Raw genomic sequence first — 14420 nt, 5'->3', positions numbered from 1 at the left:
GGAAAATGTCTTTCAAAGACTTGACATCATTAACAGGAAGGGGGCCATCTCAGCTCAACTTTTGTCTCAAATGATCTTGAATCCACTTCCACCATCCTCAGACTTCAGGATGCAGTGTAAGAGAAACAGCAGGGGTTTCAGAGCCAGGCAGCCCCATCATTGAGCAAGTCACTTCACCTCTGTGAGCCTCAATTTCCTCTTCTGAAAATGGGCCAGAAGGGCTGTATATTTGGCTACTTATAGCCCAAAGTCTATAGTCTCACCACCTCCTTCCCAACCCTGGCCGTGTCTCCTCTTTCAGTCTGGCTGAGTGAGGTTGTGGCCAAAAGCCATTTCCCTAACCCTTTCCTGTCCTTAAACAACTACCACTTATGATAACCCAGGCACTGTGCCAGGGCCACACATTGACAATGTCATTTAATCCCCAACAACCCTATAGGGCAGGTACAATGATTGTGCCCATTTCATAAACGAGAAAACTTACATGTAGAGTAGAGGAGATTTGCCCAGACATTCAGCTGTCTCGATTCCCATCCAGATCTCTCTGAGTCCATAGTCTCAAGCATCATGTAGCCGGCCTCTCACCCTCAGAACCCTCTGGCAAGGAGAGAGGATTCCTTGGAGCTGACTCAGGGCCTGAGACAAGGAAGCCACCTCTCTGGTGGCTGCAGGGAGGGAGAAAGTGACGCCGGGGAAATTCCCACACAGAGTTGAGGTTCTAAGCAGTCAGAATCTGGAGGAAGGGGCTGTGGGCTTTGTCGCCACACTCAGGTCCTTGGAGGGGTCAGAGCTGCCTGGGTGGCTGCATGATATGTGGGGAGCTAGGGAGAAGTGAGTGAGGCCACCCTGAGTGGTTTCTGGAACCCAGGCGCTGTCTGGGAAGCAGACATTCTTCAGTGGCTGAGGTTGAGTGGAATTCAGTGGGAATTCCAAAGGCTGCTTTTCCGGGGAGCCACCAGGAAGATGCCCTGGAAGTGGCCTTTCCAACTTCTAGAGCAGCGTCACCCAATAAAATATAATGCAAGCCACATATGTAATTAAATTTCTTTAGTAGTCACACTGTGAAAGTAAAAAGAAACAAGTGAGGTTAATTTTAATAATATATTTTTGTTAATCTAATATATCCAAACTATTCATCATTTCAGCTTGTAATTAATATAATTAAAGTGAAAATCATTCATGATATATTTACATCCTCTTTGCATATTGTCTTTGAAATTCTGTGTAAAATAATAATGATAATAATAAAACACAGCACATCTTGACTCAGACAAGCCATTGCCTCAGACACTGAATAGCTGCATGTGGCTAGTTGCTATGAGGTGGAGAGCAGTTATAGAGCCCAGGGGATGGAGCCCATAGTTATAGAGCATCTGAGGATGCTAGTTTCCCAAGTAGGACTGAAGGCGGCCAACCACAGTGCCAGGTGCCAGCCAGGTTGGAGACCCAGAGCTAATGATAAGGATTGGGTACTCTTGAAAGTCCCTTGGACAGCAAGGAGATCAAACCAGTCAATCCTGAGGGAAACCAGTTCTGAATATTCATTGGAAGGGCTGGTGCTGAAACTGAAGCTCCAATATTTTGGCCACCTGATGGGAAGAACTGACTCATTGGAAAAGACCCTGATGCTGGGAAAGATTGAGGGCAAGAGGAGAAGGGGGTGACAGAGGATGAGCTGGTTGGATGATATCACTGACTCAGTGGACATGAATTTGAGCAAGCTCAGGGAGATAGTGAAGGACAGGGAAGCCTGGAGTGCTGCAGTTCATGGGGTCACAAAGAGTCAGACACAACTTAGTGACTGAACAACAACTGGTGGTATATCACTTAATCCTCTCAGCAACACTGGGAGTTTGTACTATTATCCCTGGGAGCTAGATAAGGAGGCCAGTTCATAGAAGTCAAGTGACTTGCAGAAGTTCACACAGCAGCATGTGGACTTAGTCGCCCTGCAGAACTGAGGGGCTGCTGGAGCCCTCCCCACCACAGAATCGATGAACTCACTGATCTCTTCCCTGGCTCACCAAGTAAGGGACAGGCACACAAAAGGAGCCCTTCAGTCACCCTTCCTTCATACGGACTTGGGGGAACCAGGAGGTGGATGGGCAGCGACAGCTTTTTCTCCATCTTTCTCTGTCAAGCTTGTGATGGGTGGTACCAGAAGGACAAACTACCGAACAATTGCACTCATCTCACATGCTAGCAAACTAATGCTCAAAATTCTCCAAGAAAGGCTTCAACAGCATGTGAACTGAGAACTTCCAGATGTTCAAGCTGGATTTAGAAAATGAAGAGGAACCAGAGATCAAATTGCCAACATCTGTTGGATCATTGAAAAAGCAAGAGAGTTCCAGAAAGACGTCTACTTCTGTGTTGTTGACTATTCCAAAGCCTTTGACTGTGTGAATCACAATATACTGTGGAAAATTCTTAAAGAGACGGGAATACCAGACCACCTGACCTGCCTCCTGAGAAATCTGTATGCAGGTCAAGAAGCAACAGTTAGAACTGGACATGGAACAACACACCAGTTCCAAATTGGGAAAGGAGTATGTCAAGGCTGTATATTGTCACCCTGCTTATTTAACTTATATGCAGAGTACGTCATGCAAAATGTCAAGATGGATGAAGCACAAGCTGGAATCAAGATCGCCAGGAGAAATAACCTCAGATATGCAGATGACACCACCCTTATGGCAGAAAGCAAAGAAGAAATAAAGAACTAAAGAACTTCTTGATGAAAGTGAAAGAGGAGAGTGAAAAAGCTGGCTTAAAATCCAACATTCAAAAAATGAAGATCATGGCATCCAGTGCCATCACTTTATGGCAAATAGATGGGGAAACAGTGGAAACGGTGACAGACTTTAGTTTTTTGGGCTCCAAAATCACTGCAGATGGTGACTGCAGCCATGAAATTAAAAGATGCTTGCTCCTTGGGAGAAAAGTTATGACCAACTTAGCATATCAAAAAGCAGAGATATTAGTTTGCCAACCAAGGTCCGTCTAGTCAAAGCTATGGTTTTTCCAGTAGTCATGTATGGATGTGAGAGTTGGACTATAAAGAAAGCTGAGTGCCAAAGAAATGATGCTTTTGAACTGTGGAGTTGGAGAAGACTCTTGAGAGTTCCTTGGATTGCAAGAAGATCCAACCAGTTGATCCTAAAGGAAATCTGTCCTGAATATTCATTGGAAGGACTGACGCTGAAGCTGAAACTCCAATACTTTGTCCACCTGATGTGAAGAACTGACTCACTGGAAAAGACCCTGATGCTGGGAAAGATTGAAAGCAGTATGAGAAGGAGACGACAGAGGATGAGATGGTTTGGTGGCATCACCAGCTTGATGGACATGAGTTTGAGCAAGCTCCGGGAGTTGGTGATGGACAGGGAAGCCTGGCATGCTGCAGTCCATGCAGTTGCAAAGAGTCAGACACGACTGAACGACTGAACTGAATTGATCAGGAGGATGTGGCTTTTCTCCTTCTTTTCCCACTCTTCTATATACACGTGTGCATGCTTATGCATGAACATAGTAGAGCAGGGGTTTCCATTCAATGTGAATAGAGAGGACTAGATGGGCAGCTCCATTCCACAGATGGAGAAACTGAGGCACACAGTGAGAAAATCATATAAGATCCCAAGTCCATTCACTGTCCTCCGACCTCAGATACACAGCTTCTCTCTCCTGAGCATCCAGCCTGCTTTAAGTTCTCTTTGGGACCAGAGTGTGGAATCTGGTAAGTCTGACCTTCTCTCTCACCCCCAGCTCCTCTGCTGCTCTGACCTGGATCTCAGAAAGGGAGGCTTCATCCAAAGTTCCAGTTTGAGGAACATGTTCCTTCTATGTCCCCAGCATCCCTGGTAAGTCCATGGAAATTCTAGGATCCCAGAGATCAATTGATTTCATCCCATCTTATTATTTACATGGGGGAAGAGACCTGCCCACTGCACAATGCATCCTCCCAGAGGCAGGGGTTGGTTGTCTTTGCCACAACCTTCCTACAAAAGACAGTAGGAGGAAAGAAACCTGGAGAGGAAACTGAGGCGGTGGGTGGGAGAGCATCATGCGAGGATTGTGTTCACCCAGATCACTCTGCTCCTGCCATGGCCACAGGTGCTGCCTTCCGATTTGTCCACATCGGCACATGCGGCATCCCCCTTCATCCTTTCCTCACCCTAACCTATCCATGGGTACACACTGTTCAAAGCAATGTCATTCACAGTCATTGGTTCAGCCAAGATAACACAAGAGGTTAACTCTGCAGGGATTTGTGCCTGTTATACAGATGTGGAGACTGAGGCCCAGAAAGGGAAGAGACTTGGTTCCCTGATCGGGGCAGGATGTTGTTCTTGGGAGTCTGCCCACAGCTTCCCACTGGCTCTCACTGAATGAGATCCCCCATGCTGAGGGGGGAGCTGAGCCAGCGACTCCAGCACCTCTGGAGGGGTACACCTCCAGCTCCCAGGGTTAGATGGGGGGAGGAGGCAAGGGAGGCGGGAGACGTAGTTGGTTTCCAGGTTTCTAGTTTGAGCGACTGAGTGTGGATGGCTGTGCACGTGGTGGGAAGCACAGTTTGGGTCAAGCAGCACAAGTCAGAAGAGAGAGGCCCCCTGGGGAGGACAACCTGAGCAGGAACTGAGAGGTGTCTCTCTGGAGAGGCTGCAGCCTGGGTGGGTGCAATGGCGCCAGGAGAGTCACATTCCTGGTGAGCCTTCAGCAAATACCTGTTCAAAACTCCAGCCCTCCATACTTCTTACACCCTTCCCCTGCCTCATTTTTCCCCATGGCCCTTTAGACCATGCAACCTACTATTAACTTATATCTCACTTACCTTATTCACTGTCTGTTCCCCATGGGGGGTGGGGAAAGACAGGGAGCTTGTGTTTGTTTGTTTGTGTTTGTTTGTATATCTGTTTGTTTCTCGGCTAGGCCTCTGTGCTTAGAATATTGCACAATTCAGAGATGCATGGATGGATGAAATCCTCAAGAGCTGAGGGCTTGAGACTGGGGTGTGTTGGGGGTCAGCATGTAAAAGGTGGCAGAGAAATAACAACCAGTTGACAAGGTCCACTGCACCCAGGTAACCTCCACAAGGTCACTTCACAATCTTAGTTTTGCTCATCTGTAAAAAGGAGATGGGCTAGTTTGCTGGGGCTGCTGTAACAAAGTGCCAAAAACTTAGGGGCTTACACAACAGAATTGTATTGTCTCCCAGTTCTGGAGGCTACAAGTCCAAGGTCAAAGTGTTGGCAGGGTTGGGTGCTTCTGAAGGGTGAGAGGGAGGATCTGGTTCTCGCCCCTGCTCTAGCTTCTGATGCTTTGTTGGCAATTGGTGCCATTCTGTGGCTTATAGAAGCATCACCCTAATCTCTGCCATTGTTGTCACATGATATTTTCTCTGGGCAGGTCTCAGTTCAGTTCAGTTGTTCAGTCGTGTTGAACTCATGGACTGCAGCATGCCAGGCCTCCCTGTCCATCACCAACTCCTGGAGTTTACTCAAACTCATGTCCATTAAGTTGATGATGCCATTCAATCATCTCATTTTCTGTCGTCCCCTTCTCCTCCTGCCTTCAATCTTCCCCAGCATCAGGGTCTTTTCCAGTGAGTCAGTTCTTCACATCAGGTGGACAAAGTATTGGGGTTTCAGCTTCAGCATCAGTCCTTCCAATGAATATGCAGGACTGAGTTCCCTTAGGATTGACTGGTTGGATATCCCTGCAGTCCAATGGACTCTCAAGAGTCTTCTCCAACACCACAGTTCAAAAGCATCAATTCTTTGGTGCTCAGTTTTCTTTATGGTCCAACTCTCACATCCGTACATGACTACTGGAAAAATCATAGCTTTATACAGACCTTTGTTGGCAAAGTAATGTTTCTCCTTTGCAATATGCTGTCTAGGTTGGTCAGAGCTTTTCTTCCAAGGAGTAAGTGTCTTTTAATTTCATGGCTGCAGTCACCATCTGTAGTGATTTTGGAGCCCCAAAAAATAAAGTCTGTCACTGTTTCCCCATCTATTTGCCATAAAGTGATAGGACTGGATGCCATGATCTTAGTTTTCTGAATATTGAGTTTTTTTTTTTTTTTTTGAATGTTGAGTTTTAAGCCAACTTTTCACTCTCCTCTTTCACTTTCATCAAGAGACTCTTTAGTTCTTCTTTGCTTTCTGCCATAAGAGTGGTGTCATCTGTGTATCTGAGGTTATTGATATTTCTCTTGGCAATCTTGATTCCAGCTTGTGCTTCATCCAACCCAGCATTTCTGGCAGGTCTGCTTCCAAATTTTCCTTTTATATAAGTCATTCTGGATTAGGGCCTGCCCTAATGACTTTGTTTTACCTTGACTACCTCTGTGCTTTGCAGTCCCAGCCACAGTGGCATCCGAAGGCATCAAAGGAGAACACAGAAGAAAAGAAATCCTGGCATTTTTAAAATGTTCTCCTCTGGGTGATTCTGTATTTCATCAATTAGAGTGCCTCCTAAAGATATTGTTTATGCAAGCTGGCATTGGGAAAACATAAGGGTTTTTTGGTGATAAAGATTGCTTCTAGCATTTTGCAATGGTGTAAGATGGCAGAGTAGAAGGCCGTGCGCTCATCTTCTCCTACAAGAACCCCAAAACTACAACTCATTGTTAAACAACTGTTGATTGGAGAATGTTGGATCTCACCAAAAACAGATATCCCACGTCCAAGGGCAAAGGAGAAGCCCCAGCAAGACCATAGGAAGGGCAAAATCATGTTTAGAATCAAACCCCTTACCTGCCAGAGACGCTCAGAGGGCTCAAACAAATATTGTGTGCACCAGGACCCAGAGACCCCAAGGACTGAGCTAGAACTGTGTTTGAGTGTCTCCTGATTAGGTACAGGTCAGCAGTGGCCTGCTGCAGGGGCAGGGGCTCTGGGTGCAGCAGACCTGGGTATGGCATAAACCCTCTTGGAGGAGGTTGCCATTAATCCTACCACAGAGCCGCCAGAACTTACACAGGACTGGGGAAACAAACTCTTGGAGGGTACACACAAAACCTTGTGTGCACCAGGACTCAGGAGAAAGGAGCAGTGAGCCCACAAGAGACTGACCCAGATTCGCCTGTGAGTGTCCAGGAGTCTCCAGCAGAGGTGTGGGTTGACAGTGGCCTGCTGCAGAGCTAGGGGCACTGAGTGTGGCAATGTGTGCATGGGACCTTTTGAAGGAGGTCGCCATATCTTCATATCTCCACCATAGATTGGCCTCAGGTCAAACAACAGGGAGGGAACACAGCCACGCCCATCACCAGAAAATTGGATTAAAGATTTACTGAACATGGCCCTATCAGAACAAGACCCAGTTTCCCCCTCCCATCAGGAAGCTTCCATAAGCTTCTTATCCTTATCCATCAGAGGGCAGACAGAATGAAAACCACAATCACAGAAAGCTAACCAAACTGATCACATGGACCACAACCTTGTCTAACTCAATAAAACTATGAGCCATGCCATGTAGGGCCACCCAAGGCAGATGGATCATGGTGGAGAGTTTTGACAATATGTGGTCCACTGGAGAAGGGAATGGCAAACCACTTTAGTATCTTTGCCTTAAGAACCCCATGAATAGCATGAAAAGGCAAAAAGGTAGGACACTGAAAGATGAACTCCCCAGGCTGGTAGATGCCCAATATGCTACAGGAGATCAGTAGAGAAATAACTCCAGAAAGACTGAAGAGATGGAATCAAAGCAAAAACAACACCCAGCTGTGGATATGACTGGTGATGGAAGTAAAGTCCAATGCTATAAAGAGCAGTTTTGCATAGGAACCTGGAATGTTAGGTCCATGAATCAAGGCAAATTGGAAGTGGTCAAACAGAAGATGGCAAGAGTAAACATCGACATTTTAGGAATCAGCGAACTAAAATGGACTAGAATGGGTGATTTTAACTGAGATGACCATTTTATCTACTACTGTGGGCAGGAATCCTTTGAAAGAAATGGAGTAGCCATCATAGTAAACAAAAGAGTCCGAAATATAGTACTTGGATGCAATCTCAAATACAACAGAATGATATCTGTTCATTTCCAAGGCAAGCCATTCAATATCACAGTAATCCAAGTCTATGCCCTTACCGGTAAGGCTGAAGAAGCTGAAGTTGAACAGTTCTATGAAGACCTACAAGACCTTCTAGAACTAATACCCCCAAAAGATGTCCTTTTCATTATAGGGGACTGGAAGGCAAAAGTAGGAAATCAAGAGATACCTGGAACAACAGGCAAATTTGGCCTTGGAGTACAAAACGAAGCAAGTCAAAGGCTAACAGAGTTTTCCCAAGAGAAAGCACCGATCATAGCAAACACCCTCTTCCAACAACACAAGAGAAGACTCTACACATGGACATCACCAGATGGTCAATACTGAAAACAGACTGATTATATTCTTTGTAGCCAAAGATGGAGAAGCTCTATACAGTCAGCAAAAACAAGACCGGGAGCTGACTGTGGCTCAGATCATGAACTCCTTATTGACAAATTCAGACTTAAATTGAAGAAAGTAGGGAAAATCGCTAGACCATTCAGGTATGACCTAAATCAAATCCCTTACAATTATACAGTGGGGGTGACAAATAGATTCAAGGGATTAGATCTGATAGACAGAGTGCCTGAAGAACTATGGATGGAGGTTCATGACATTGTACAAGAGGCAGTGATCAAGACCATTCCCAAGAAAAAGAAAGGCAAAATGGTTGTCCGAGAAAGCCTTACAAATAGCTGAGAAAAGAAGAGAAGCTAAAGGCAAAGGAGAAAAGGAAAGATATACCCATTTGAATGCAGAGTTCCAAAGAATAGCAAGGAGAGATAAGAAAGTCTTCCTCAGTGATCAATGCAAAGAAATAGAGGAAAATATTAGAATGGGAAAGACTAGAGGTCTCTTCAAGAAAATTAGATACCAAGGGAATATTTCATGCAAAGATGGGCACAATGAAGGACAGAAATGGTATGGACCTAACAGAAGCAGAAGCTGTTAAGAAGAGGTGGCAAGAAAACACAGAAGAACTATACAAAAAAAGATCTTCATGACCCAGAAAATCACAATGGTGTGATCACTCACCTAGAGCCAGACATCCTGGAATGCAAAGTCAAGTAGGCCTTATGAAGCACCGCTATGAATGAAGCTAGTAGGGGTGATGGAATTCCAGTTGAGCTATTTCAAATCCTAAAAGATGATGCTGTGAAAGTGCTGCACTCAATATGCCAGCAAATTTGGAAAACTCATCAGTGGCCACAGGACTGGAAAAGATCAGTTTTCATTCCAATCCCAAAGAAAGGCAATGGCAAAGAATGTTCAAACTACCACACAATTGCACTCATCTCACACACTAGCAAAGTAATGCTCAAAATTCTCCAAGTTGGACTTCAACAGTATGTGAACCGTGAACTTCCAGATGTTCAAGCTGGATTTAGAAAATACAGAGGAACCAGAGATCAAATTGCCAACATCCATTGGATCATAGGAAAAGCAAGAAAGTTCCTGAAAAACATCTACTTCTGCTTTATTGACTGTGCCAAAGCCTTTGACTGTGTGGATCACAACAAACTGTGGAAAATTCTTAAAGGGATGGAAATACCAGACCACCTGACCTGCCTCCTGAGAAACCTGTATGCAGGTCAAGAAGCAACAGTTAGAACTGGACATGGAACAACAGACTGGTTCCAAATTGGGAAAGGAGTACATCAAGGCTGTATATTGTCACTCTGCTTATTTAACTTACATGCAGAGTGCATCATGGGAAATGCCAGGCTGGATGAAGCACAAGCTGGAATCAAGATTGCTAAGAGAAATATGAATAACCTCAGATATATACATGACACCACCCTTATGTCAGAAAGTGAAGAAGAACTAAAGAGCCTCTTGATGAAAGTGAAAGAGGAGAGTGGAAAAAAACTGGCTTAAAACTCAACATTCAGAAAACTAAGATCATGGCATCCAGTCCCATCACTTCATGGCAAATAGATGGGGAAACAGTGGAAAGAGTAGCAGACTTTATTTTTCTGGGCTCCAAAATCACTGCAGATAGTGACTACAGCTATGAAATTAAAAGACACTTACTCCTTGGAAGAAAAGCTCTGACTAACCTAGACAGCATATTGCAAAGGAGAAACATTACTTTGCCAACAAAGGTCTGTATAAAGCTATGGTTTTTCCAGTAGTCATGTACGGATGTGAGAGTTGGACCATAAAGAAAACTGAGCACCAAAGAATTGATGCTTTTGAACTGTGGTGTTGGAGAAGACTCTTGAGAGTTCCTTGGACTGAAAGGAGATACAACCAGTCAATCCTAAAGGAAATCAGTCCTGCATATTCATTGGAAGGACTGATGCTGAAGCTGAAACCCCAATACTTTGTCCACCTGATGTGAAGAACTGACTCATTGGAAAAGACCCTGACGCTGGGAAAGATTGAAGGCAGGAGGAGAAGGGGAGGACAGAGGATGAGATGGTTGGATGGCATCACCAACTTAATGGACATGAGTTTGAGTAAACTCCAGGAATTGGTGATGGACAGGGAGGCCTGGCGTGCTGCAGTCCATGGAGTCACAAACAATTGGACATGATCGAGTGACTGAACTAAACCAAACCTCTATCAAGACTTCATCTCTCAATAAGGTTATATTCTGAGAACCTGGGAATTAAGACTTCATATGAATTGGTGCGGGCTTCCCAGGTGGCTCTAGTGGTAAAGAGCTGAACTGCTAGTGCAGGAGACATAAGAGACGTGAGTTGGATCCAGAAGTCAGAAAGGTCTCCTGGAGGAAGACATGGCAGCCCACTCCAGTATTCTTGCCTGGAGAATCCCGTGGACAGAGGAGCCTGGCAGGCTACAGTCCATAGGATCGCAAAGAGCCAGACATGACTGAAGCAACTTGGCACACACATGCATGAATTGGCAGGCAGGGAAACAAAATTCAACATAAAACATGAGATATGAATAATATAAAACGTGTTGGAGGAGAGGTTGTTGGAGAGGAGAGGAGTACAAATTACTGTCCAGGCTAAGCCCCCCTGCATGACCATCAGGACCACATGACAGCCCACTGAGACGGACCCCCATAAGGGGTTGTCATAAATGCCAATGCCCTGGCCCCACCCAGAGATTCTGGTGTAATGGGTCTGGGGTGGGACCCTGCCTTGCGATTTTTTTATAAGCTCCTAGGTGATACTGACATGCAGGTGGAGATGAGAGCCCAGGTACTGAATCTGTGGATCTGTGGCCCTCGCTGCCTCATCAGCAAACCCACGCTGGCTTGGCACAGCTTCCTGCTCAGGTGGAGCATTGGGGCAGACAATGGAACAAAGAGGCTTTGTCCGTGCCCACACCCTAGGGTGGAGCGTGTGTAGCTAGGCCTTCCCAGAGCCAGGAAGACATTCCCGGGCCTGGGCTGTGGGAGAAGAAGGGATTACAAAGTTATGGCTTTCTCGCAGATTGCACCCAGGTACTCGGAGGCCTGTAGCAGGAAACGAGATGGAGTCTTCTGGGTGCCGTGGTTTTTAAGGTGAAACCTGGAGGAGGTCAGAGCATGGGATCGTGAAAAAGGCAGAGGGGAGGGCAGGTCCCCAGAAGGAGAGAGAGAGAGAAAAAAAACTGTGTGAGGCAACAGGGCGTGGCATGGCATTCAAGTCCAGGCCTCACCACCTGCCAACAGCGTGATCCTTGGAGAGGGAGAAACTTTACTAAGCCTCAGCTTTCACATCTGTAAAATGGGGATTGTAGATATAATAACTAAATTGTGTGTGGGGTGGGTGAGTGGTGCTATTGAGACTAAACACTAAAACTGGCCCAAACATTTCTTTACCTCAGCTTCAATCCTATCCTCCGTCCATGAATTGAGTCCATCCCTCCTCCGCTCAGCACCGCCCCACCCCCACTGGAACACGGGCCTGGGGTCCCATCGTCTGCCCTGCTCGGGAGCAGGTCGCTTGCAGTGTCACACCTGACTTCTCCCCACAAGACCGAGGACCTGGAGGGCGGGGCCTGGGCTTGCGCTGCTGTGTCGCGGACCCACGTCTCATGCTCACCCAGCAGCAGGTCCCTTCTGAGAACCCCAGCTCAGTGAAGATAAGCATCTCTAAGGGTTCTCAAGAAGTACCTCGCAGAAGTGACAGCCCAGATTGTGTGATGTCTGCCATACGCTGTTCCAACAGGTGCTGGGAGGGTTTGGCTAAGGGACAGACGGACAGACATGGGAGCAGCATTTCCCGAGTGGGGCCACCCCACCGTGGCCTCTGCTCACACGAGATCGTGTTCGCCGAGCAGCTGCGCTCTTATTTTGCCACGTGCACCCCCCTCCTTGGCTCCTCACAACCCCCTTCTGGAGCAGCTGCTTTACAGATAAGGAGATAGAGCTTGTAGGAGACGGGCACTTGCCCCAGCACGTCTGCACCGCAGGCCGCTCCCACCCCACCCTCTGCCGGGCACAGGGCGCCGGGAATACCATTCTGTCCCTGCAGGCCCAGCTCTGTACCACCCTGTCCGGGCCTGGCTCTGACCTCTCACCAGACCAGGAGCCCACACAGGGCCTGGCACAGACAAGAGTTCATACAGTACACAGGTGAATGAACGGATGGCTGAGTGAAAGAAAGCCAGCGCCTCTGTCCTCGAGGGGCCTGTGGCCTGGTGGACTAGCACACAAGCTGCTCAGGGAACAGAGAACCCTTGGGAAGCACTGACTGCCCCTCTGCGTGCACCGGGAACTGCTCACCCAGCCTCCTGGCCCAGGGGAGGGGAGGCCTGAGGCTGATGACAGAGAAGAAGCGGCTTTCGGTAAGCGCCCTCTGTGCGCCCCTGTGTGCAAGAAGAAAGTAGAGCCCAGGCGGCGCAGGGATACGGCTGAGGCCACAAATAGTCCACAGCAGAGAATTTTTAGGTCTCCCGGCTCCCCTTTGGCCGGCGTCCTCTCCTTCATGCCTCACTGTCATGATAGTGCCACAATTATCGTATTCACTACAAGCAACCTTGGCCTTTAGGAAGTGCCCTTGAGGAGCTGGCCTGTGCCAACCTGGGAAGAATAGCAGCCACTCCCGGGTGCAGCCCCTTTGACCCAGGAAGCATGGTCCACACCCACCTCCTTTAGTCTCACAACAAGCTGTGAGGCAGCCGTGCTTCCTGGAGTGTAAATGAGCAGCTGAGGCTCCGAGGCAGGGCGCTTGCTCTCCCGGGAGCACACAGCCAAAAACAAGAAAAAGACAGCCAAGAGTGTGGGGTGACGCAAAAGTCCTGGAGCTGGAGGGTGGCGATGGTTGCACAACAACGTGTATTATTTAATACCTCCGAGTTGTGGCTAAAAAGGGTTAAAATGGTAAACTGTATGTTATGTATATTTGACTGGAATTTGGAAACAAATAGCCAAGGTGCTGTGTGTACCTAGAACCGTGGGGGCACAATTGGGGGCCTTTCCCGTCTTCGGGGTGGGGAAATTTCACCCACTCAGAGCATTCTGGTAACCCAGGCTACTCTCTACCTCTTTCCTCTTCAGCAAACCTTTTGTTGGTTTCCACGCCGTGCTGGGGTCCTGGCTGGGTGCTATAGTGACACACAGATGAGGCCCAACCCCCCTAGAACTCGGCAGGGAGGCCAATCCAAGACACGGAAGGGCAGAGTCAGGAGCAGAATGGAGACCACGGGGCATCTGCAGGCTTCCAGGCTGGGTTGGAAACAAAAGATGAGCTGACCAGGGCGGATAAGAGGTTCAACAATGCAGCGGTAGGTCTACCAATCAGCTGGCTCTAGAGTCGCGACTCTGAGGAAGGAGGTGAGCGCTGGAGTGAGGTCCCCAACCTCAGCGCAAGCAAGACAGGGGGCCTGACTGAGCGCAGGAACCCACACACCTAGGCTGGAGCTCAGCTGTGCCCACCACCTGTGGCAGGTCACCTCCACTCCGAGCCTCCATTTCCTCAGGGTGATACCCGCTCCACCTGAAGCTCGTGAGCATTGTACTCACGGGCGTACATTGCCTGACTCAAGACGAAATCTTTCCGCCCTCCGCTGCCCCTCACCCTAAGCCTCATCCCCTGTCTTAGCTTTGAGAGCCCCTGAGCAGAAGACGGCAAGGGGCTTTGAGCAGCTCTGGCCCCTGGCCCCTGTTCCGGGACCGATAGCTCCCCACCTCCCAGTCCTCAGCTTGGCCCCTCACAGGTGCCAGGGGCCTGTCTGACGTGCTTTCATTTCATCGTCTAGTGAAACAAGGGTTGTTCACATCTACGCTACAGAAAAGGAAATGGGGGCTCGGAGAGCGGCTTCCTCAGTGTGTCAGGGCTGCCTGACTCCTAAATCATGACCTTCTCACTGACTGTCTGTTTGGGGCCAGCGGTGGATCCCAGCCCCCTGGGGCCATCACCCTCCATCCTTCTGTGACACTATATCTTGGGAGCTGGGCTCAGCCCGGCAGCTTTGCCTG

This window comes from Dama dama, chromosome 1, assembly GCF_033118175.1.
Source record: "Dama dama isolate Ldn47 chromosome 1, ASM3311817v1, whole genome shotgun sequence".
In the NCBI taxonomy this organism is placed as follows: domain Eukaryota; kingdom Metazoa; phylum Chordata; class Mammalia; order Artiodactyla; family Cervidae; genus Dama; species Dama dama.
The sequence above is the reverse complement of the archived record's forward strand: the minus strand, read 5'-3'. Positions refer to the sequence as shown.